This window comes from Pan troglodytes, chromosome 5 (genome assembly GCF_028858775.2).
Source record: "Pan troglodytes isolate AG18354 chromosome 5, NHGRI_mPanTro3-v2.0_pri, whole genome shotgun sequence".
In the NCBI taxonomy this organism is placed as follows: domain Eukaryota; kingdom Metazoa; phylum Chordata; class Mammalia; order Primates; family Hominidae; genus Pan; species Pan troglodytes.
In genome coordinates, this window is record NC_072403.2 from 174,779,475 (window position 1) to 174,805,369 (window position 25,895).

Sequence of the window (25,895 nt, forward strand, 5' to 3'; positions counted from 1 at the left end):
TCAATCAAATGAAAAACTATATTTTAAGTAAAACTTCACCATAAATGTCATGATTTAGCCACAGCTGAAAACTTAAAGGGTCAGATTCTTCCAGCTGACCCTATGGTGCCCAGCTGGCTGAACACTCTGAGAATAATCCAGTGCAGTGGAAACACTGGACACTTAATAAATGATAACTCCTGAGGAAGAACAAGGAAGTCATGTCCACACCAGAGGTGGGTGGTGTAACGGCTGATTTTGGAGAAGTTTTTGTTTTGTTTTGTTTTTCTTTTGTGGGGTGGGGGTTTGTTTTGCTTTGGCTTGAGACAAGGTAGGAAAACCCATTTGGAAGGCTGGAAATTTGATATTTGATATAAGAGTCTGTCTGGCTAGAAAATAAGTTCTTCCAGACATCAAAAAGGAACTAATAAATAATCAGAATAAACAAATATTGGCCATGATATATATTTAAAAGGTAGCCTAGCTAGGCATGATGGCTCGTGCCTGTAATCCTACCACTTTGGGAAGTCAAGCTGGGTAAATCGCTTGCACCCAGGAGTTCAAGACCAACCTGGAAAACAGGTATGTGGAGAAGGACTAACATATACTCCTGAGAACATCTCAGAATACGCAGAGCATGTTTTTGTTAACTTTTTCAAAGATCAGCTGGCACTCCATAGATATATGGCTTTATTTCTGGGTTCTCTATTCTGTTTCATTGATCTATGTATCTATTTTTATACAAGTACCCTGTTGTTTTAGTTACTGTAGTCTTACAGTATAGTTTGAAGTCAGGAAATGTGATGCCTGCAGCTTTGTTTTTGGTTGTTGTTGTTTTGTTTTGCTTAGGCTTTGCTTTTATATTTTTTATTTTTTTGGTTCCATATGAATTTTAGGACTGTTTTTTCTAATTCTGTGAAAAATGATGTTGGTATTTTGATAGGAATTGCATTGAATCTGTACACTGCTTTTGGCAGGATGGTCGTTTTAACAATATTAATTCTTCTGATCTATGATTAGAGTTAAAAGAGCCTCTTTTTCTTTTTTCTTTTTTTTTTTTGAGACAGAGTTTCGCTCTGTCACCCAGGCTAGAGTGCAGAGGCACGATCTCGGCTCACTGCAAGCTCTGCCTCCTGGGTTCACGCCATTCTCCTGCCTCAGCCTCCCGAGTAGCTGGGACTACAGGTGCTCACCACCATGCCCGGCTAATTTTTGTATTTTTAGTGGAGACGGGGTTTCACCATGTTAGCCAGGATGGTCTTGATCTCCTGACCTCGTGATCCACCCGCCTTGGCCTCCCAAAGTGCTGGGATTACCGTCGTAAGCCACCGTGACCGGCCACAAAAGAGTCTTTTATGGAGAAATAGAGAATGGAATAAAGCCAGATAAATTCAATTTACTGCTCATAAATGGCCATGCTTCTTCTTAACATGGTCCCCTTACTGCAGAGGCTATATATCTAAAAATGAGAGAAAAGCAATCACACTGTTGCTTATGAGCAATCTACATGAAATACAAAAATTCCCCTTCTGAAAAATTATAACAATTTGTTATTGAAGATGTGTATGTAAATTTTCCCACCTGTGTTGCTTTTTTATACAAGCCAAACCTAGCAGGAATCTCTAATTATCATACCATGAGGATGGCTTAACAAGGGTGTTGCCAGCCCACAAATGCAATTTGATTCTCAGCATGACGGCAAGACTGGCAATTTACAAACTCCAGCAACAAGTAACTATGAATATTAAGATCTTAATTTACACAATGGAGAACTCATTGCTCTTAGAATAAAAAAAGGAACATTTTGAGGATCCTGTTGCTGGATTTGGAGTAAAAAAAATTATGGTAATGATTCTGACAATTGTTGAAGCACATACATACCTGAATATCAGGGTACTTTTTTTTTTTTTTTTTTTTTTTTTGAGACGGAGTCTTGCTCTTTCGCCCAGGCTGGAGTGCAGTGGCCCGATCTCAGCTCACTGCAAGCTCCGCCTCCTGGGTTCACGCCATTCTCCTGCCTCAGCCTCCCGAGTAGCTGGGACTACAGGCGCCCGCCACCACGCCCGGCTAATTTTTTCTATTTTTAGTAGAGACGGGGTTTCACCGTGTTAGCTAGGATGGTCTCGATCTCCTGACCTTGTGATCCGCCCGCCTCGGCCTCCCAATCAGGGTACTTTTTAGAATTATTCTGCTCACAATGGGGAAATATTTTACTTAAATAAGCAGCCTGAATTTGAAATCAAGTCATAAGGTAAATGTCTCAATTACAAATGGTACTGCTTTATATATGGATAAATCTCATAGACATAATATTGACTGAAAAAAACAGACATAAAACATAATGCATGATTCCATCTGTATAACGTTCAAGAACAGACAAAAATAATCTACAGTGATAGATGTCAGATGGTGGTGACTTTCAGTGAGGATATTGATGGGAGGGTGCCTGAGGGAGTCTTCATGACTTAGAAATATTCTACATATTCATCTAGATGGTGAGAACATGGGTGTATACATATGGAATATTATTTAACCTCTACATGTAAGATTTGTACAGTTCAATATTTGTGTGATATACTGCAATAAAAATTTAAAAATAGGTCAATTGTATTAGATAACTAACAAAATTGAAAAACAGATCAATAGTACTAGATAATAAATATACAATAGTCTTTATCTTTCCTAAAACAAAATTTAACTGCTACTTTAGTGAGTACCAAGAGTGCACACATTCAGAAGGTTTTGGAACCCATCTCCTTGTGTAGCACAGCATTACATATTTTACATTTCAACGTGGCTACAACTCCTAATCCTCCTGTCAAGAATCCCCCATGAGCCGGGCTATTGATAAAACAATTGCTTCTCCAGTAAAGAGTTTTATTTGCTCTCTCATTGCCTATCAGCTTAATACATAGGAGAATATACTTGAAAAGGATCAAGTTCTATAAACAGGACTAAATGATTATGGAGCAGGCATCTTTATAATTGTGTTTTTACTTTTTTCCCCCCAGTTGTTTCTCAAGGAATACAGCAGAAATTGAACCATAAAGCTTAGCTTGACAGAAAGGCATTAGCCTACCACGCTAAACCAAAGATAGGAGAGACAGTTATTTATGAAGAAACACTGTTCCCTATTATCCTTCTGAGATTCTAAAAAAGGGCTAAATATTGATGCATTTCCAAGTCACCTTTTCCCCCACTTCTTGTATTAACAAGCAGGAGTATGTTTTAGATGCTCCTAATTTGTCAAGATCAGGTGAACAGAATTGTCGTACAGAGCACACTGCTCTCATTCCTACAAGGGCTCTGCAACCCTGTGGGTTATTAATAATTCATCGGTCTTTCTTAGTTCACAACAGGGGCATTACTCAGAGGGCATCATTCTTACTGAAAGAAGTTAACAGCGATGGGCAGATAAACAATGCACAAGTCAAACAAGAAGAAGCCTCTTATGAATTTGTGAACACTGAAGATCTGTTAAAGAGCTCCAACTACTATAGGAAAAAAAAACTGCTAGGTATTCTTTACCTAGGCTTCTATTGCCTGTTAGGCTAAATTCAGCCATCTTTAGAATTATATCAGTTGTATTAACACAGAAATTCCTTGAAAATCATTTAACTCTTTTGTGTGTTAACACAGGTTATACTACTGGGTACAATTATGCTGTCTTTATTGAATTAGTTTCTCCAAACTAATCTTTTTGGCAGGAATATGATGTCTACTTTTGGGTTCCAACAGTATTTATTTATCAAGGAAATACATGAAGCATCCTAATGTCTTAATGATTGAAAACAAGTCTCCAGGAAAAGGAACACCATCCTTTATGGTCCTCCTCAATACAGGTAGACCCTCTGGGTGAAATTTAACACAGGTATTCCAAAAAATTTAAATAACAGTGGCAACAGGCTCAGAAGCCTAAAGGCATGAATCACGCAAGAGTGTAAAACAGTAGAGCGCGGCAGAGTCTGCAGCCTGTGACTGCATGCCCTGCTTAAAGAAACTTCAAAAACAAACCAAAAACCAAAACCAAATACTGCTAGGCCAAACATGTCTATGTGGGGTGACCAATTTCAGACCCATAGCATAAATCAGAAGTCTTTATTCTGAATATATGAGGACTCAGAATAGGATGTATTATGTCCTCTAAATAAAAGATATTCATGTGGGTTAAATCAGAGCATTGATTTATTTTCTTGAAGATATATTGTTATTAGAATGTACTCCATTATTTAGAATGTACTCCATTATTTAGAATGTACTCGAATACAAATTAAGCCTCTGATTTCTGAATATCAGTAAAGAGTAACCTCGCTTTAGCTAAAAACAGTAACATAAAATTTACTGAGCACTTACTAGGTGCCAAGTACTATTCTAAGCACTCTGCATGCATAAACAGACTTGTAATTCTCACACCGATTCTATGGAGAAACCAAGCAGGCACAGAATGAGAAAGCAATCTGCCCACAAAAACACAGCTAATGAGGCTGCTGTTCAAACTCAAGCAACCTGCTTTCAGAGTCTCTGTTTCCTTGCTTACTGCTCGCTCCCTCTTAGTTAAGAGCACAGCTCATTTACTCCACATGAATGCATCAAGGGAAAGCGGTAGCTTTCACTCATTAGCAAGACTGAAGTCAATTTTATTTATCCCATATAAAATAAATAGAAACTCACCACCAAAATCACTACATATACTATACCTCCTACCTTAGCTACAAAGCAGAGGAGTTTCAAGGACCAAGAAACAAAAGGCTTGGAGACAATGAGTACAGTTCCTGATAACAGTAGATAATAAATATCACTAGGCTGAGAAAGAGTTAAGAGGTCAAAAAGAGGAAAAGATGATTCTATAACAACATGCCATTTTCCTCTTGTACTTGAAATGGACATCTTCAGAGTCTTTGCTTCCTTTAAGATACTAACTAGGTCAAATCAGATGTTCCTCTTTTTTTCTTTTACTAATGGAATGCCCTAAGACAGAATAAACATAGAAATTAAAGGATCTTTGAAAAACCCTTGGGTTTTTCTTAACTGATAATTTCAAATTTTAAATGCTACAGATTCTATAATTACAGTGACCTCACTCTTGGCACTGAATGTTATGCCTTCATGCTACAGTAAATACCTTTGGTTATGAAGGATATGCTGTCCTAAAAAATGGAATATTTACTAGTAATGTTGCAATTTTTTATCTGAGGTGTTTCCCGTTCATCTTTTTCAAAATAGAATTTCACCAGAATTAAAGTTAACATATTATTTATTCATCATATCTGATAAGCATCAGATGATGATAAGGAATTTTTTTCATAAATACATAAAAATTTCTTTCAACAAATGCCCCTACTATATCTAAATATATAGTTGGAAATGTAAAGCAAAAGCATTTCAATTAGATAATTATAAAAGTAAACACATTTTTTCAATTTATGCACACTTAAAACATAAAATGTTTTAGAACAAAATATTTCAACTAATTTGTTTTAATTAGTTAAAAATACATGACACCATCTCATAGTAGAGACAGCTACATAACATGCTACGTAATGGATTAGTGTCAGAAAATGCCAACTTTTTGCATAATTTCAAGAATATATTCCAAAAACACCCCCACTTACCATCAAGATTTCAAAATAATAATAGTCAATATTTATATGTACCTCCAATTCTGTGTCCTGCCAATTATCTCATTGGATATCCAAAGGAAAAAAAGGTTCTACATCTCAAGAAGTTTGAATAACCCTTAAAGGATCAAAATGTAGTTTATTTTATGAAAGGCTCTGAGAATTCTTGCTTTGAAAAAATTAACTTTCGGTGAAATATATTGTTTTCCAGTTAATGACATACTTCTCATACTCATGCACGATTCTAATACTTTCATAAACAAATACTTAGAAAAAAGTTCCATCAAATAACCAGTGAGAAATAAATTCAACCTACATCACTAAAGTCAACATGATTCATTGGTTAGAAAGGGAAAGGAAGACATCTCTCTCTTACTGAAGCAGCAGTAGCAGCCTGGGGTAAATCTGTCACGCAAATACGTTGGGCTATTTCAATGTTACTCTTGTTAGATCTTGCTTTTATCAGGCTTTCATGTAAATAGGTAGTAAAATTTTCAAAAAGGCCATGTGTCCATATGCACAGATTAAAAAAAAAAAAAAACATGGTTGTCCAGACAGTTGAACTGGGATTTCATTTCCCTGTGTATCAAGAGACTTGTGCAGTAAAGGGTTAACTTAGCAGTCTTGAGGTTTTCAAACCACACACATTCTAAAGAAAAGAAAAGATTGGCTCTTGACAAGCTCCTGGGACATAACCTCTAAGTGCTTGGAGTATCCTGCCTAATAAGAGTTTGCTTTTCTACCTGGGGCCTTGGGCCACACTAGACAGTTTTATGCTAACAATGTGATTTATGGCAAACACCCGTTCTAGTTCACCTGGGGCCCTAGGTCACACTGTATCAGAAGTTTGACTACAGGAGGGGCTGGAGACTGAGTAACTAAAGTTACCAACGTAGGTGTTCCACACCTACAAGACAGACCCCCCCAACAAAATCCTTGACCACCAAGGCTCAGTGACCCTCCGGGTTGACAATACTCCATGTGTGCTATCACACATCATTGCTAGGAGAATTAGGAACTGTCCACACAAATCCACCAGGACAGGACAACCAGAAACTCATTCCTGGTCTCTCCCTGACTCTGTTCTATGTCCCTTTTACCTTTGTTGATTTGAATCTGTATCATTTTGCTATATTAAGCCATAACTGTGTGTATAATAGCTTTTTATCATAGATTTTATGATTTCTATGAGTCCTTTCAGCAAATCACTGAACCCGAGAGACAAACTAGATTCTTCCCATAGGTATCTAGGATTCAACCAGCCTTATTATCTGACTCCTTGGTCATGACCAGTCTCTGTTCAGACACCTAATATCTATCGAACCCCTTAAGTTTAATCAGCCTCCAGATTTCAGCAGAAATAAATGCACAGAAAAAATAAGCCCATATAATTGGCTGTAGAATGTAAAAAGCAACTTTTGATATTTAGGCCAATTACAGTAATAAACATTAAATAAAAGAGACTGACCAACTGCAAACTGGACTATTTTCAAACTTGTTGCCAATGACTATCCTCCAGGTAAGAGATGAAGGTGCCTCACAAATTCAACTGTATAAGATGTATGTGCCCAGCAAGGTCGTGCCTGAAGTAGCCATCCTGCCTTTCTAACCTATCTCGTCCCATCTATCACCTCACAACATTGGCCACTAATGCTGCATCCTCAGTAGAGATGAGATCGTGACCTACCCAAACATTCATTATAAAGGTGTAAGAGTCAAAGAAGCATGTTGTCAGCTCTGCTTTTGGCAATAAAGGAAAGGTTTTTCTCAGGTTTTCCTCTTCACATGGTTTTGGGCTGACAGTGAGCAGTGAGCAAGCTGTACTTAAGAGTTGTCCCTAACAGATGTGAGGGTGGGGACAGCATTGAATACAATCACCATCTCTGATGGCCCCCTCTCTAAATGCATTAAAGGAACTCAAACTGGAAAAGGAGAATTACCCAGCCATTAAATTTCATTCTTTATGAGACACCAATAGCTATCTTTTTTTGCTTTCAAGAAACTTGGGTTATGGGCACAAAGATCCTTCAAAATATTCAAATTCTCCATCTTGAATCTCAGACAATTTTTGTGCATAATAAAAGTTCAATTGAAGCCTCTTTTAAAGAGTCACTTGAAGAGGTACATAGTGACTAAAATAATCATTCAAACAGGAGATAAACAGGAATAAGTGAAGCTAATTCAACCTGCACATGAATATTTAACATGATACACATATGTTACAAAGCATACTATAAACATCTCTGTGCCTATTGACCTTGTGCAGCTCCAGGAATAAATGCTGGAGGAATTTGGTACTTAAAATGTTGAAGAGGCCAGGCACGGTGGCTCATGCCTGTAATCCCAACACTTTGGGAGGCCGAGGTGGGCAGATCACGAGGTCAGGAGATCGAGATCATCCTGGCTAACACGGTGAAACCCCGTATCTACTAAAAATACAAAAAATTAGCCAGGCATGGTGGCGGGCACCTGTAGTCCCAGCTATTTGGGAGGCTGAGGCAGGAGAATGGTGTGAATCTGGGAGGCGGAGCTTGCAGTGAGCCGAGATCGTGCCACTGCACTCCAGCCTGGGCAACAGTAAGACAAAAAAAAAAAAAAAAAAAGAAGAAATATGGAGTGCTGGTAGACATTTCTGTCAATAGCAGCAATCAGTAGCTTAATCTCTATTGCTTCTCTCATTCTACATGGCAGAGATAGCAGTGCTAACTGTGGCAATCCAGCAGAATGCGAGGCCTTCAGAAGCAGAGCTAAATATGAGGAGCAGCACACACAGTATGTGTCTTTATGGCAGCTCTTAGGAAATCTGTCCATTTGCACAGGTGCTCCTAGAGGCAAATGAGCAGACATACCTTGAACCATAGTGACTCTCTTAAGGTTATTCAAAATTAAACTGTGTCACTCCCAAAGAGACATCACAATCCTGGAAGAATTCAGTCACCTGTGACTAACCTGACAACAATTAACATACTTGAAAATTGTATAAAACTCAAATTAAATTTTAATCTTTCATACTTAAGAATGAATCAGTAACTGATAAAGAACTGTTTAACTCGATTTGAATGTGATTTCATGAAAGGATACATTTTTTAAAGTTATTCATCTGGATCACATATTCAACAGTTAGAGTTTTCCAAAATAATTCCAAAGCAGGTTTCATGCTGACATTTTTAAATCGTAAAAGCTTTAGCACAGTAGGCATTGTCCTTGCCTGGATGTTCTGTGTCGGATCTACATTCGTGTTTATACTGTGCTGCTGAACAAAACTTAGCACCACAATAATTATGTGAATCAAGTTCTAGTCGACTTTGTCAGTATGCTTTTCATCTCTAAAGCTTTGAAGTCAAATCCCAGTAAATGTCAATATGCTCCTATCATGTCCACACCTGTCATCTGCAGCACAAGTCAGTGTGATCTGCAGATAGAAATGAGGAGAAATTGAACATATTTTATGGCTGTTCTGCTTGAGGCAATAAGAATAAAGTAAATCAATACTTCATGTCATTTCCTGAAAATACTGTATTCTCCAAGACATTTAGCCAGCATTTGCCCATTTAACAAGGACAAAAACATAAAAAGGAAGTTTTTAACTCAGAAAATTAGCACATCAATATTTCTGGGTCACAGAAATTCAAGATGTATCATGCATTACTTCAAAATCTCAGTTAAATACACTCTCAAGGTTGGTTGCTCACAGGAAGGGTAAGTATCATTAAGAAAATCTAAAATTTCAGGAATGAAGGCTCATATTTAACATCCTATTATTCCTACTAAAATATTACTAAATTTATAGCCCCATTAAAAAATGTCAAGACATGACTTTCTCTGTAAAATGAGACCTGCAAAAACATTATATATCTTTACTTACATGGTATATTTTTCTAATTTTTCTATCAATTTCTATCATTTTCCATCATTCATTTTTAAAAAACTCTTTATACTTTACTGTTCAACATTATTTCTGACCTTTGGAAATGGATATTTCTTGACTATCTACCCATACTGTATGTACACTTAAGTAGAAGAATGTACAAGTTCAGGGAGCCTCTGCAATAGTCTTTTGTAATTTAAGAAATAATTTCCAAATCTGAGCAAAAATAATTGGGCCTTGGTTGGAAAATGTAAGTTACAAGTATATAACTTAAAGAATATTGAAATCATATTTGGGAAAATAAAAAGTATCAATAGTAAAATATGGTAGAACTCTAAGTACATAGAGTTTGGAGTCCGAGAAGCTAGAGTCCAAATATTGGCTAACCTCCCATTAACTACTGATCTTGGGGCAGTTTTCACTTCTCTGAGCCGAAGATTCACTGCTTGTACAATGGGAACGCACACGATGTACAGCTGCTCTGAAAAGCAAACGAGCTCTGACTACAGAAAGTGCCTGGAACACGGTACTCAGCAAATGGTATTTTCTTGGAATCCTATAAACAGATTGATAACAGGAAACATACTAAAAAAGAGAGAGAAAAACAGTGAATATAGGGCAAAAATGAAAATCATTAAAAAGGCAAAAAATGTCCCGGTAGCAATGATTTCTAAGTATCATAAAAGAAAACAACTAGGAAAATATTATTAGAATGCTATATCACTAAAATCTGTTTTTGAGACCAGGATGTTCAATTCGAAATCCTAAGAATGATGTGCTTCCCCCTGCCTGAGAAAGTGCCACGCTCAAGAAAGGAGGAAGGGAAGGAATTCCAGTCCTTCTTTGCTTGTGGGTTTTCTCTTAAAACTTCTGTTTAGAGGAGGTAGGTGTGTTCCTGTCCCCTTGACTTGGCTTCAAGGACTAGAGACAGAAAGTCTACTGGAAAAGCATGTATTTGTTTGTGAGGAAATTAGATACTGGATTCGATACTGGATTCACTATATTGTTTATTCAAATGATTTGTGTCAGGAAAAACTTTTTTTTTTTTTTTTGAGATAGGGTCTCACTCTGTCACCCAGGCTGGAGTGCAGTGGTGCAATCTTGGCTCACTGCACTCCCAGGCTCAAGCCATCCTCCCACCTCAGCCTCCCAAGCAGCAGGGACTACAGGTGTGTGCCACCATGCCCAGCTAATTTTTTTAAATCTTTTGTAGAGATGGGGTCTTGCCATGTTGCATAAGCTGGTCTTGAACTCTTGGGCTCGAGGGATCCATCTACCTCGGCCTCCCAAGGTGTTGGGACTAGAGGTATGAGCTACCGCACTTAGCCAGGAAGAACTTTTCAAAAACAAATTGTTAATAAATCCCTGAGGTTACATTACTCATCCATAAATACGTCAGCATGTATCTCCAAAAAAGTAAAGTTATTGTTAAGCATACTACAATATAATTAACATATCTATAAATATTAACAATGCTTCCTTAATATCAAATTAATACTCAAATATATTCCACTGTCTCATAATTTTCTTTACAGTTTATTCAATTCAGACTCCAAATATTTGCTTCCAAATAATCTAGTTGCTGAGGGATAAGAGAGTGGGTAATTGAGGATATAGCTGAAAAAGGTCACATATAAGATAAAATTGTTAAAGTTGGATGACTGGTATAACAGAGTTCATTAAGTTATTCTCCCTGCTTCTGTATAACCTTCAAGTTTTCAGTAAGAAAAATGCTTTAAGTTTTCCGTAATAAAAAATTATACAGACATACATCAATGATAATAAAAAGATAGCAATAAATATAACTTACAGGTTTGAGATTTTTTTAAATGACATTTTAGGTCAAAAAAATGCTGAAACTCAGACCTTCCTAGCCCTGTAGCCTCAATAAACACAAAGTAACTGAGAGTAGAAAGTTAATTTACTTTAGTAAAAAAAAAACAAGTTTTAACAGCATCAAAATATGAGTTGAATAATTAATTAATTTTTAAATTCCTGTATTAATGTGTTTATGTCAGGTTCCACCAGATATAGGCATAAAACAAACTAGGTGCTGCCTTTTTTGGAGATTATAGGCTAACAGACTCAGTGCCTGCCTTCTATATATGCTATGGCGTCAAAAGTTGGGAAGCATCTGTTCAAACAATAGTTTAGGATTTTATTGAAGGTCAATTAAGACTTAACTGAGAAGTTTTAAAACTATTAAATACATTTATGGAAACAATTTTTGCATATCTAACCATTTTTATATTATCAATAATTTGAAAATACCATTTTTTAGAGCAGGAGTATTTATTAAAAGTAAATATACCTAGGTCTACTTCATTAGTAAAAAAAGTAAATATTCTTAGGTCTACTTCTTAACATATTCAATTGGATAAGCAATGAATAAGGAGTACTAAGTTGAAGAAGTGAAGTCCTATCTAGACCTCAGGAGCTATGGAGAATACAGAAATGACAGAATATACGCCACACTAAGCTGCCTTGCCTGTTTCCCTTACAAACAGCAATTAGAGGAGACTCCTTGGGGACTTAACATATTTACTCCTACATATGTTAACTAAAAGCCTATGCTAATGTACAAAGGATGGATCTCCTCCTGCCTGAAGATCTCAGCAGATGTGACAGCAGGTTCTGGAAGAGGATCAGCATACAAAGGCATACGTGTCCACTGGCAGATCCTGCTGGTTGCCTAGTCTATCAATATTGCTTTTCCTTTCCTCCTTGCTAACAGAACCTTGACATTACTGAGGGTGGCGATGTGCCTAGATTTTAACCACTACACTTCCCAACTTCTTTCACAGCCAGGACTGGCCACATGACACAGTCCTTGTTAATGAAATTTAGGTGGGAGTCACTAGGTGGATTGAAAATCCTTTATAAGGGGACAGTCAGGCTGGTTTGCTACTTTTTCCTTTTACCCTTTTCTTCCTCTTTGTCTTCCTCCCTATACCTCTATGTGCTGGCTAGAGCTCAAGCACCATCACATGAGCATGAGGACCCCAAGGATGGTGGCTTGCAAAGTCAAAAGGCTTCACTTTCCTCTCTCCCTGGCTGGAGAGACTGCAAGTTTCTCCCCAGGTGTGTGGACCACAGGTGCCGCAGTTGGCCCCAGGCTAAAAGCTGCAGAGATAAGAACTGACTTCTACAGCTCTCCACCTTTTCTCCTCCATGCCAGTATGCACACCCAACCAGCATCTCTGCTTCTCTTCACAATCCAGTACCTTCAAGTAGTTGTTTTTGTGATATGTCCAGGTTTTTATTTTGGAGGGACATGCATTCCAGCAGAGGCTAAGTCCCTTAGTTTTTAGAAACAAAATTATTTAAATTTCACTACTGAGCCCCAAAGAACTTCTAACATCTGGACTATTAATAAATGGCTTCTTGATCAGAGAGTGATACTCAAAAAGCCAGACCCAACAATAGAGTTCACAGAAACAACAGTCCTTCTACATTTTCTTAAGAGCTCTTCATTTCCATTAAAAGGGTTTTGTTAATCATTTAAAAAATATTGTTAAATTACTGCCATGTGTGACTCATGGATTAGGTGATAGCTGGTACTGGCTTTATATAGCTACAGAAACAGAAACAAGTCTATGGGTGTCTTACATGTCAATATGCTTTAGATCATTTCAGGTAAAGTAATTAAGCAGATACATATTGACTATTTGGTGCCTAACCTTATGGTGATGAGCAAAGTGTGGGGAAGCTATTGAAGAATATGAAATCACTCTTGCCTTTCTATAATCTTATTGAAAAGAAAAAAAGACTAACAAGAAAAAATTAATCCAAATCAATATATAATCAAATGCTGAAATATGGGGAAAAGGCAAGCCAAAAATGTCTACCAAATTATGACAAAATATACAAGGCTAAGACTAGATTAACTGAATCCACTCCTCCTAGATATGCTGAAGCTCTGAATAGATAACATCTGGTAAGCTGTGAAACATGAAAAGCATATACAGTTCACCGGAAATCAAAAGAGCTTAGGCTTACTATGTGAGATATAATCAAGAATATGGGTTTTAATCTATGACCCATTGTTTGCCAGGTTCTTTTTAAATTTTTCATTCAAACATCATATATTAAACAAAAGCTAATTTTAAGAATAAAAGTGTCTCCAATATTTTAAGTCTCAATGACTGAAAGAATGGTGAAGCCCTTCTTGGGACTCTGAAGACAATACCTCAAAATATGGTGCTTTGGCATACTGAACCAAAGCAGGAGCCCTAGGGTCTCCTTGACCTTCCTCTCCCGGTCTCTCAATCATCTGTCTCTCCCAAACCAGAGGATGAGGCTGTTCTCTGAAGTTCTCTTGTCTACCTAGAAACCAGACCCACCAAAGAGAAGTACGTTACCTTTGATCTTTTCCCTGAATTTCATTAACAAGAGAAGATTAAAACTCATATTCCAGAGGAAGAGACTGAAAATTAAACACCACACCTAGAACCCCGATGAACTTCATCCCAAAATGAATATTGAATGAATATTCAAGCACTTCACACAAATAATCATTGACGAGCTAACTTCTATCTTCCATGTTCATTAAAATCATTTAGTACACCCCACAAAATTGCCTCATTTCCCTCCTCTCTCCTTTCCCTATGAAGAAGGGTATACAAGCATCTGGACCTCATTGGGTTATTGGGTAATCATTCTCCTGCAATTGCCCCATGCTTAGGCATGTTAAACAAATTTGTAAGACTTCTTCTCCCATTAATCTGCTTATTGTCAGTTCATTTTCAGCAAACTTTCAGAGGGTAGAAAAGAAGCTTTGTCCCCATACCATTAATAAATATGAGTAGGAAGAAAATGATCTGAGAAGAAGAGATGAGGAGCTATGTTCCAAGCATGCTCAATTTGTGTGAACAGCAAGACAATCCCTCTTGTGCCCACTGTTTATAGTATGATACAGGTGAAGTAGCGAAGGCTTTGATAACACAAACACTTCAACATTCACATCTCAACTCCACCCACTTCTCAGTTGGCCTTCAGCAAGACTATGAGATCTAGCTCCCAAGATTGCAAAATTAGGATCACAATATCAAACTACAGGAATACATTTTGAGAATTCAGTGACATGATTCAGGTAAAACACCTAACCAATAATAGGTATTAAGTGTTAACATCTTTCTTTCTTGTTTCTGCTTGTTCTTTTTGAATGCCAAATCTGATAAGCTTATGAATCTCTACTTCAAATTGACCCATTTCCTAACTATCCTCAACATCATATGCTTATATCTATCGCACATCCTTTACTCCTATTTTCTATTTCTCTCAACTTAAAAAAGCACTATAAAAGCACTTTTATAGTATTAAAAATACTATACATCCTTCAAGATCCAATTCAAGGCCTGTCCTTTTGGTACATAAGCAATCATTTCAATCTGCATTAGGTTTTCCTTTACCTCATGACATACTTTGCTATTAATTAATTTACATACATGTCTTGCCTCCCCAGATAAAACATAAACTTTTATAAAGCAGAATCTGTGTCTAAAATTGTTTTTGTTTGTAAAGGCTCGGCTCTGGACTCCCTCTGAGATCAACAAAAACTTGCTGAATAAAGGAATCAGTGGTGCTGACCATTAAAATCTGAGGACTAATGTCTATTCAGATATACCAGTCAAAGTCAAATTTATGAAATGTGATTTTTGTCTACTGCCAACTGCTAAGAAAACCAAAATTCAATGTGATTATAATTGTAATGAACAACAACAAAAAAGCAGCTGTTGCTTCGGACTAAAAAGCAATGCTTAAAAGAGATAATGTAACGAGGGACTTCTGTAAAAGACCTTAAATAACTATTGCACAAGAAGATGAGAATTAAAATTAAATTAATTAAGATAATCAATTCCACTATTAAAATGGAAATGAACTTTTATCAGAACCGTGGTAGAATCACAAGTAAGATGTTTCAATAGTTAAAAAGTAGTTTTTAAAATTTGAGATGCATTGCAAAAAAAAAAAATTGACTCATGGGTCAGCACTGGAATTAACCCTATTACAACAGTAATTTACATGAACTATTAATCATTTTAAATGTGATTTAAAAAATACAAGTCCAGCACACCTGTTCACCAATCAAAATACCTAGGGCTTGAGACAATGTAGTAAGACAATCTGTAAAGCTAAGGGTCAACAAGCTTCCAAGATTGGAGCTTTCTTCACTCTCTTTTTTTTTTTGACGTCAGTGTACAACTAGACTCAACATTCAACATGTCAATTATGTCATCATCACTAATCTTTCAGTATTAGCAAAAGTATAACTTCAAAAACTCATTTCCAATAGGAACACACACACATTCACATACACACACACACACACACACACACACACACACACACCTGACAAAATGAAACCAACAGAAGCTCATGGAAGCATATAGGGAATAGTTTCATTTATGAATAAAATGTTTCCCTGTATCTTCTATTAAACCAAGGGTTTTAAAAATCAAATTAAATCAAAATACAAAAAACCATAGTATATTGTTTTTGTAGAACTAAACATCTCCTTTAAATTGATATGTCGTTAAAATAGGAGGTGAAAACTATCGTGACAATTGTTCTACAAGATTAAATTAGGAGAAATAACCAACATTTTATACATTAACATTTATTTAAAATCTGCATATTAATGAACTTCAAGTATTGCAAACTTGGCAGGATGTTGAAATCAATGGTTTCAGGTATCTATCATGATATATTGAGTCTCTGGTTTACTTGACGTTTTTCCTTTAAAAATAATTTTAAGTAGTTAAGCAATGTAATTCCTCTTATTTTCAAAAAAATTCATACTCTACTTCCTTCATAGATGGTCACTGTAAAGAAGTTTAAACTCTAATTAACAGCTAATAATATGCAGAGAGCAGATACACACAAAAGCTTCCATTAAACAAAACGGACAAAGAAAACTACCATTTCCTGATTTTCTCCCTCAGCCCTCCCTACCTACTATCTTGATTCTGCAAACAGCAGAATAAATTAAAGTTCCTTTCTTCTACATCAACTCCTTTGTCCTCTCAAGGTTGCCTAATCATATTCATCTCCTAAAATGAAGTAAGAAACATTTCAAAAGCTGTATTCACATTAAATCAACTTTCTGATTCGTGCATTGCAGGAATAAAGCAATGTAATCACATCTTAAATTGGTTTACAGCAGGCTGTCTACCTTATCCTACTTCTCAGGATTGATGAAATGAATAGTTTTAAAATAGCACTTTTTGAAATGACAAGAGAATTAATAGTGCATAATTACCTCAGTGTTGACAAGTGAGAGATGTTTAACTCCTTAAATGAGCTCTCCTAATGAATCAGTGTCAGAGAAAGGCTCCACTGCATGTACATGGTTGATTGATATCTAAGGGGATTGATTTAACCATAAAGGAATACCGAAACCCAGTTTTTAAAGTTATTTAGGCAAAAAATTAAATGAAACAATTTTTACTTAATATTTGGAATATATTTACTTAAGACTTTACCATAAGCTTTGATAGTATTCTAGGTGTTGATTACTAGGAAAATCTTATTTTACATTGTATGAGTCCACTAAGGAACATTTAACCTTTTAATAGAGTGGCAACAAAAAAAACTTACTTTAGTATTGGACTCCACACTACTTAAAAGTGAAAATTAAGCTATTGGATTTAAAAAGTAGTACAGAGAGTACATTTCTGACATGTATATTTAAAGACTGTAATGAAGACAACTACAATACAATGATGTAAATCTCCATTTTAATGAAAACTTTTAATACATGTAAAATATGTATAAAATATTACCATACCATGTTGAACTTTTAACATTTATATTCATTCTCTTTCTAATTCATGTCAATTAACATGTGATACTGTTCCATTCTATTTTAAATCCTGTGGGTAAAACCAAAACAGATTGGTATTTCTAAACACCTGGAATTGAGAAAACTGAACACAGTCTCAGCAGTAGAGCTGTGCAACTGAAATGTAACACAAGCCGGCTCCAATTTACTCTTCATTTTTCCATGTCTTTCACGTATACCAGCTGCCTAGCTTGAGTGTGTGTCAGGCACGGGGCTAAGAACTTTCTATTTAATTCTGGAGATTCCTAAGAAGTAGATCATACTATCCCCATTTTGTAGATGAGGAAGACTGTGCACAGGGAGGTTCCTGTCCCACAATCACAGAGGGTCATGAGTAGAGCCTGATTATGCGCTAAGACAACTGGAATGCATAGTCCACACACACACTGGTTGGCAAATATATTTCCATGTAGATTATCTTTACCGGATTACCACTGTTTTAGCTATCAGTGAAGGTGTTAGATTGTGTTGTTATTCCTTTACCAGTTCAATATATTTGGGAGTCAACTAAATGCTGGTACTTTCCCAGATGCTGAGACTACAAGCGCATGACACAGATGAGGCCCTTCTCACGTAGAGACCACAGACAGCATTTGCAGGGAGGGGGATTTGCTTTGTAATTAAGCGCCTTAGCTAAGAGACACAGGTGCAGGAGATGCACAATTTGGACACTTAGACAAACATTCTTGACCTGGTACCCGCTGAGCCTCAGTGAAACAGTGAGGGTAAAGTGTGAGGACAATGGCAGCCTGAGCTCCCAGCACTAACACAATAGCTGGAGCTGGCCATGCCCTCCACCTGGGCAGCAGGGGACTATACCACCAGGCTCAGGTGGACTGCGGGGGGGTTGTAGGCAGAATGTGCAGCCTGGGAGTGTGGTACTCTATGGGAACGTCTGCCTTAACCTTCCTTTAGGAAGCCAAAGCCTCTATGCTGGCACTCCTCCCCAGGTACTAACCCTGTCACCTCTCCCCTAAACTCCTTAGAAGATTGAGCACCAGGGATGAAACCAGGTCATCACCAATCAAATTCCTGGCTTCACTGTTCTATCTTGGGTTTCTTTAAAAAATAATTAGATACATGAATGCCTCAGTCTGTTCTATTAGGTGTACTTAAACTATGTGTCAAAGCTCATTGGAATATTTCGCTGATGCCTTAAAATGTCTTTAGCAGAAATGCATTTGAGTTGCAAACATGCACCTTAAATGTGACTTCCCAGGGACAATCAGCTAAGAAATTTTAGTTAATGTTATAATTTATAAATATTTGTGAATAAAAATGTGTTCTAAATTAAAAAACCAAGTCTTCATTGACTCATCTAAGAATTAGGGATGATGAAAACTACTTCTTAATAAATACTGAGTTATTGTAGCTAGATGGGTCTGGTGGGCTCTAAAACACAGCAGGTGTGCCCGAGGATGGTCACATCTGAATCGTGAAACAAATGGACTTCGGATTTTGTTTATGTTACAAAAATCTACAAGAAAAACAGTATTTTTCTTAATCAGTTTTAAACTAAGTCAAATAATTTTGCTGCATTTACCAAGTGTGTAGAGATTTATATTTTAAAAATATAAGAAGTGTAGCTTCAATGGTAAACATGTATTTTATATATTACTTCGTAGGGTAATGTTCCTTTGCTTTTTTAAAAAAAATTGCTATCCTTAGCACAGAAATAAAAAATGTTAAAATAGTAAGAGACTTTAGTAATAACTACTAAAAACTGGCTCTTCCAACTTTCCAATATCTATGATGGAAACCCTTCACACCTGCCTGATGTGTCAGACAGACACAAACTGGTTGTTTGAGGGGTCAGACCCTTTCTTAGACTGCCCCTCCCCTCCTCACCCCTTAAAGTGATACCCTTGAAAATCCCCTTTACTGTTTCAGAAGAACACTGTTTTAGAAGCAGCTATACCACCACATCATTTACACTCACAATGCCATAGATGTAAATGTGAGACCTCAGGGCCAGGCCAAATACTCCGGGCCTGAAATCCTACTCTTTCCATCAATATGCCCTTAATCAAGAGGAATCTGGTAGAGCTTCTGTGAGAATACAAGTTCTTAAGTGTAAAATCTAGATGTCCCATTAAGCAAACGATACCAGTCAAGGAACTGGCTTTTTTGAGCTCTTCCTAAAAATAATGAGATTTGGAGGACAGCCATCAGTCATGGAAAGACATCAAACACTGCATGAAGACCTCTTGAAACCTGGTTCCACAAGAAAACTAGAAATTAAAATAATGCATTTAACAGCTCATAAAGTTTACAAGATTCTTATCTGCTCTGCAAGACAGAAAGAATCAAATGATTTTCTTGGCCAGGGAGAATTCAGGTTCAATTTTTAAGCCCCTATTCTGTAACCCTCAGTCAGCCCTGTAGGAAGGTAATTATCAGGGCTAGAGGGATAGTTCCTGCTGTTTCCTATAAGTAAACTCAGGAGCTAAATTAAGGTACTTAGAGGTAAACTCTCAGGGTGTGCAGAGCTTGGCTGTTTGACTCCCGTGGATTCTGGAGCAAAGCACTAAACACTTCTATTTATTCAGAGAGCAGGTAGAGAATAGGGCAGCAGAAACACGGCTTTCTCAGACACCTCCGCCAGCCCCTGCTAATCAACGGGAGTCACACAGCTCACAATCTCTTGCTATGGTTTTAAAATGCAACTTTTAATGTTATTTCATTGTGGTGTCCTTGTACTGAAAAGCATTTATTATGTAGTTTCAAATTTACCTGAAGGTTAAAAAAAAAAAAAAAAAGACCACAGCAGGAAAGCTGCCATTGTGAGAAAGAAGGACATAAAATTCAAGCAATGAATTAAAGAGGCAAATGAAGGAACTCTTTTCCTCTATTAGAAATAGAAGAAACAGATTGTGCTCGTCTTGCTTAGGGCCAACAGGCGCACTGCATGGAACTCAGCCAGCTTCAGTCACAAAGCTCACTTAGGAGTTCTGCTCTGTGAAAAGAAGAAGCCAGATGGGCTATTTACTTTCAACAAGATAATTCTGGAGGAAATTGTTATATGTCAAAGAAACTTTTTAGCTTCATCTGCTATTTTAGCCTCTAAACTGATTCAGGAAGCAGAGGGGAGGGTTCTGTTAGGAAAGAAATAAGAGACCTGGTAAGAGAATTGGGGAAATAAAAGCAAGCACAGTGCAAAAGGCTGGGCGGCCATGTCGTCCAAGTGCATAAGCTTCCTGGACTCATATCCTCACTCTAACCTTGGACAAGCGATCTGACCTCTTGGAGCTTCAGTTTCCTCCTGGGTAACATGGGGACCACAACAGTGTCACAAGAGGTTGTAAAGATTAAGTGGTATAAATATCAGTACTTAAAACACAACACACACATGAGCACTCAATAACCATCAGGCATTGTTTTTATTTATTTCATTTTCTCTTCTATTTGCAAAACATAAAGGAAATCTATCATAGATATAGATCAATGACTAAACAATTCTTAAGAAGACACTAACAGCTAAATGTTATATTGGTCTACTGATTATATTGACCATATACCACTGATGGAATTTGTTTGAAAACAACTTCTCTTTTGTTTGGCTACCACAAAAAGTAAAATAATCCAGATAATTTTATTCTTGGATCAAAAATTTCAAAGACATTTTCTTACCTCAAAATTAAGAAAGATAGCTTTTAAGAAAAGTAGCTGTAGAGTGAACATAGAAAAGTTAATTAAATTCTAAGTTAAATTTCTAACACATATAAAGGATGCTTTCTAATGAGAAAAAAAGCAGAGTTTCCCCAGCAAACTGTAAATAACTTGGACCAAAATCAAGATAATTCTTATATGAATATACTGTGGAAAAGGTATCTAGCAACCTCATTTTTAGGATGTACAATATCTAAATATTAGTTATTAAGCAAAAACTGAAAGTATTCAAATTAAGTTATGTGACCATTAGGCATCCAACTTAACCTACTTTTCTTTTTACACTTGTACTATTGCTCAATAATAACTGATGATTCCAAGAGAATAAACAATACTCTCACAACAGAGTAATACAAAATATGTTCAGTCTACTGTATTTACCATGGCAGGAAAAATGACACACATTGTTAGAAGGATTATTCAGCATGAAGGACTAAAATAAAAAATAGTTGCCTGGTTATCTTTGTATTGATTTCAAAAATTTCACAAATATTCTATTTCATTGTCACATTAGAGAAACAGCATCACTATTTTTTTTTTTTTTTCCGAGACACAGTCTGGCTGTCACCCAGGCTGCAGTGCAGTGACATGATCTCAGTTCACTGCAACCTCCAACTCCCGGGTTCAAGTGATTCTCATGCCTCAGCCTCCTGAATAGCTGGGACTACAGGTGCAAGCCACCATGCCTGGCTAATTTTTATATTTTTAGTAGAGATGGGGTTTCACCATGTTGACCAAGCTGGTCTCGATCAAACTCCTGGCCTCAAGTGATCCACCTTGCCTTGGCCTCCCAAAGTGCTGGGATTATAGGCATAAGCCACCATACCTGGCTAATATTTGTATTTTTAGTAGAGACAGGGCTTCACCATGTTGGCCAAGTTGGTCTCACACTCCTGGCCTCAAGTGATCTGCCCACCTTGGCCTCCCAAAGTGCTGGGATTACAGGCATGAATCTGCCAGCACTGGATTTTCACTTTTTTGTGTAACACATTTTCTTTCTGTAAGGGGAAAATAAATAATTCATTAATTTAATTTTCAAAATTTATTTATGGCTCTGATAAGACAAACATAAAAGCCAACAGCATATTTTAAAGCTATTTTGAAAATATAAAAAGAATGGTTACTATGTTTGATTTTTCATATGGCTAGTGACTCAATCCAGCTGTGCCCCAAGAAAACTGAATGAATGTTGATGATAAAAATATCTGAAAACTGTATGAGAAACCACATAGACATATATGCTAGGAACTTACAGATTTTATGCCCCAATTAAGGCCTGTGAATAAACGGAGACGAGTATTCAAGATAATAGAAGTAGAAATCATATCTTTGTCTTAATTACCATTTATAAAGTTAATATAAAATAAAATTTCCCTAAGTATTGCAGAAAAGCAAACATAGCAAGACAATTTTACATTGTCAATAAACTGGAAATGGGCAGGAAAGCTGCTTCCTTTGAAACAACCTAACATGGCTTTCATGACACTGATTCTTAACAGTGATGAAACATTAAATGAAACATGAAATTGATTAGCCTCTTTCTCTTCTATACTCCAAATTTTCTCCCACTTTGAAAATATCTACTATTTCACTAACTCAAAGGCCAAAAATCTAATAGCGTTTGTTACTCATTTTCGACCACTGGCCTAACCCCATTCCAGGCACCTTCAGAAATAACACTGCCTTTCTGCCCTGACATAGAGTCAGAGACCTAAAGAGCCTTGTTGGGAGAGCAGTCTTCCCTGGGCCTACATATCTCACTGCAGGGGCCCCCAAGCCGCAGGCCATAGGGGTCCGTGGCCTGTTAGGAACTGGGCCACACAGCAGGAGGTGAGTGGTGGGCAAGCGGAGCCAGTAAAGCTTCCTCTGTATTTACAGCTGCTCCCTATCACTTGCCTTACCACCTGAGCTCCACCTCCTGTCTGATCAGCAGAGGTATTAGATTCTCACCGGAGCGTGAACCCTATTGTGAACTCTGCATGTGAGGGATCTAGGCTGCAGGCTCCTTGTGAGGATCTAATGGCTGATGATCTGTCACTGTCTCCCATCACCTCCAGATGGGACTGTCCAGTTACAGGAAAATAAACTCAGGGCCCCCACTGATTCTACACTATGGCGAATTGTTATTTCATTGTAATATATAATTATTTCATTATATATTACAATGTAATAAAGGGCACAATAAATGTAATTCACTTGAATTACACTTGAAACCACCCTCCTCGCCCTGATCCATGGAAAAATTGTCTTATGAAACCGATCACTGGTGCCAAAAAGGTTGGAGACTACTGTCTTACTGGGTATGCCAAGACATCAAGGGTCTGAACACTTTTTTTTTTTTTAATAACCTGGGCTACTTCTCAGGTTGCTTTCGCAGGTGAGAGATGAGGCAACCTCTCCCCTTGGACAAACAGCAGACTGACTTACTGCTTGTTATAAAAGCAGTGAATTCCCCAAACTCAGAGTTCCTTAGTTGCAATGCAAACTCACTCATTCATAGCATCCATCCGGACCATAGGAATTGAAAGCAAGGGCAATTGATGCCAATATGCTGGTGCTCATGCTGCTTATTGTGCCAAGGGTAATAAAACGTTTTCTTTCTGACCCGGAAGTCTCATGTCTTCTGCCAGTAACCATGAAACAGTAACTGGCTAAAATGTATGAGAAACGACACACATACTATTAGCTTCCAAATAGGGTAAGATGATATCTCAGACCTGACAGTTTTGGTGAAGGAACATAGCTATCTGGAGAAGGAAGGAAAAGTGTCCAGAGATTGGGTCCAGGAATATAAAAAAATCTCCCTGGAATATGAGAGTGAATGCTCTTGCCTAGGAGGTGGACAGTGGGGTGTGGTGGGTGGGAATAAGGGTCCCTACTGTCCTGTGTGCTAATGAGGCTAAGAGAGGCAAGATTGAAATGAGTATGTAAACGGAACCGTGGATATTGCTCACTCATTCTCCTCCACGGGATGGGGTGTTATCATGACAAGGGGGCAGCAAGAAAGGCAATGTGGGTGTGGCTGCTGAGCCAGGGGTCCTCAAAGCTGACACAGTGTCTCAATAATGACCTTTTTACCTGATATAGGTCTCTGTGCGGACCATCAACTTTAGAAGTCTAGTTAAGCCTCACATAGGCTGCTGCTTGAAAGCCACAGTAAATGTGCCTTGTTGATTAACACGGAGCTGCTGTCCCTCTCATACTACCTGATCCCTCCCTTCCCTCTATTCTGAACTCAGCTGCTTTAAGGAGAAGGATGACTGGGCTGGGTTCAAGATCTCCCTATCCCCAGGGGACAGAAAGCCCCTGGCACCCCCTACAAACACGCGCGCGCAAACACACACACACACACACACACACAACTGTTTGGTATGATGAGGAAGAAAGGAACTCAACTGTTATGAGTCCAAGTTTCCATTCTTCCTGGCCCATGGAAGAAAGGCACACTGAACTCTACTAATGGGGTTTAGTGCTTCCCAGTGGGAAAGGGGAGGTGAACTAGCCTTGTAAAGGTGCCCTCTGGGCTTATTTAATGTGGTGTTGTGGTAGCAGCTCCCATATTCAATTCTATAATAAGAACTGATGTATTACACATTTGCACGGCCTAATCCCTGAAGTGTCAGAAGGGCTTTTCATGTTCCAGAACTGCTGCAGAGGCCCCTGCCCACTATAATAGCATCACCTGTTTGATGGAGCTACAAAGTACTTTAAAAAAAAAAAAAAAAAAAAAAAAGCAGCTGTTATCCTGCAACTAAGCTCTTGTGGAGAAAAATGAACAGCTGAAATCCCATTTTCAGGTGAATCTACTTAAAGAGGTGGGAAGGGCCTAAGAGGCCTTGCTGGTCAAATGGAAATGGTATATTCAAGGGCACAGTGCATCCAGCCCTAGCATCATCCAGTATTAAATGAAAATAATGGCAGCTACTTCTTTGGAGAAACCATATCCCCCATTCCACTACTGGAAACAGAGCTGCTGGTTCAAGAAGGCTCTCAGAGGTTCCCATCAGGGATGGCCTGGTTCACTGACAGTTTGATGAAGCTAAAAGCCGATGGTGGTCTCTGACCAGCAGCAGCCAAAAGGACCAGTCAGCACATTTCTCTGTATGAGAGCTCTGACCCTTGTCAGACAATGCTCCTAAAGACCAGGCATTTCGTATTTTACAGACTCTTGGACTGCTGTAAATGACTTGTCTGCTTTGCCATTTGGAAGACTACAGACTGGCAGATTAAAGAGCCCCTCTGTAGGACTACACATTTTGAAAACAAATCTTGGCTGCTGATTGGTCTGAGTGTCACTGATACAGATGCCTGCAGTAAGTGCTTATTCTCTGATGAGACCAACTGGAATCAAGCTGTTGGTCAAAACTGCTATTAAAAAAAAAAAAAAAACCAGGAAAAGTCATGTGGACATGGCTGGCCCTGAACTATTCCGCTGTGCCGATGCCACCAACAGCATCTCCCAAACGTGGCCCTTCCCCTCAGACCTGTGCAAACACAGATTGCTTCAACACTGTTCCAACCTGACATACAAATTCATAGGCTTCTCCTGCCTCCCAAGCAGCTGTAGCTAATGCCATGTTTAGCAATCTAGATTGCAGCACCTCAGTGACACTATGTGGCTTAATCAAACCAGTGTAATGCTGATTCCAATCAAGTGTAGCAACGAATTCCAAACTAGAGTGGCCTGTGCTCTCTATATGGGGGAAAGTAGGCCACAGAATGTCTCTCCATTAGGCATGAGGGTTGCTTTCTGAAACAGCTATTATCATTGACAATGAGACCCAAGACGGGCAAGTCATTACAAACTTCCTTGCGCAGATCATATTAGGTAACAGACTTGTCTTGCACCGTCTGAATTAAGACCTACTGGTCTCCCTCTGGGATTTATTCATAGTAGGCTGAATCAGAGACTCTGGTC

The 25,895-nt window shown here is 37.9% G+C and overlaps 2 protein-coding genes across 4 annotated transcripts in view; one reads left to right on the plus strand and one right to left on the minus strand.

The window, feature by feature from the left end:
- PRKN (parkin RBR E3 ubiquitin protein ligase) overlaps nt 1-25,895 on the minus strand; it is a 1,411,643-nt gene that overhangs the window by 1,370,175 nt on the left and 15,573 nt on the right. The gene's annotated exons all lie outside the window — the stretch shown is intronic.
- The window catches only part of PACRG (parkin coregulated), a 656,455-nt gene continuing 652,082 nt past the window's right edge, over nt 21,523-25,895 (plus strand). The window contains exon 1 of the mRNA XM_054686982.1: nt 21,523-21,647. The gene's annotated coding sequence lies outside the window, so the exon portion shown is untranslated. The remainder of the gene's footprint in view (nt 21,648-25,895) is intronic.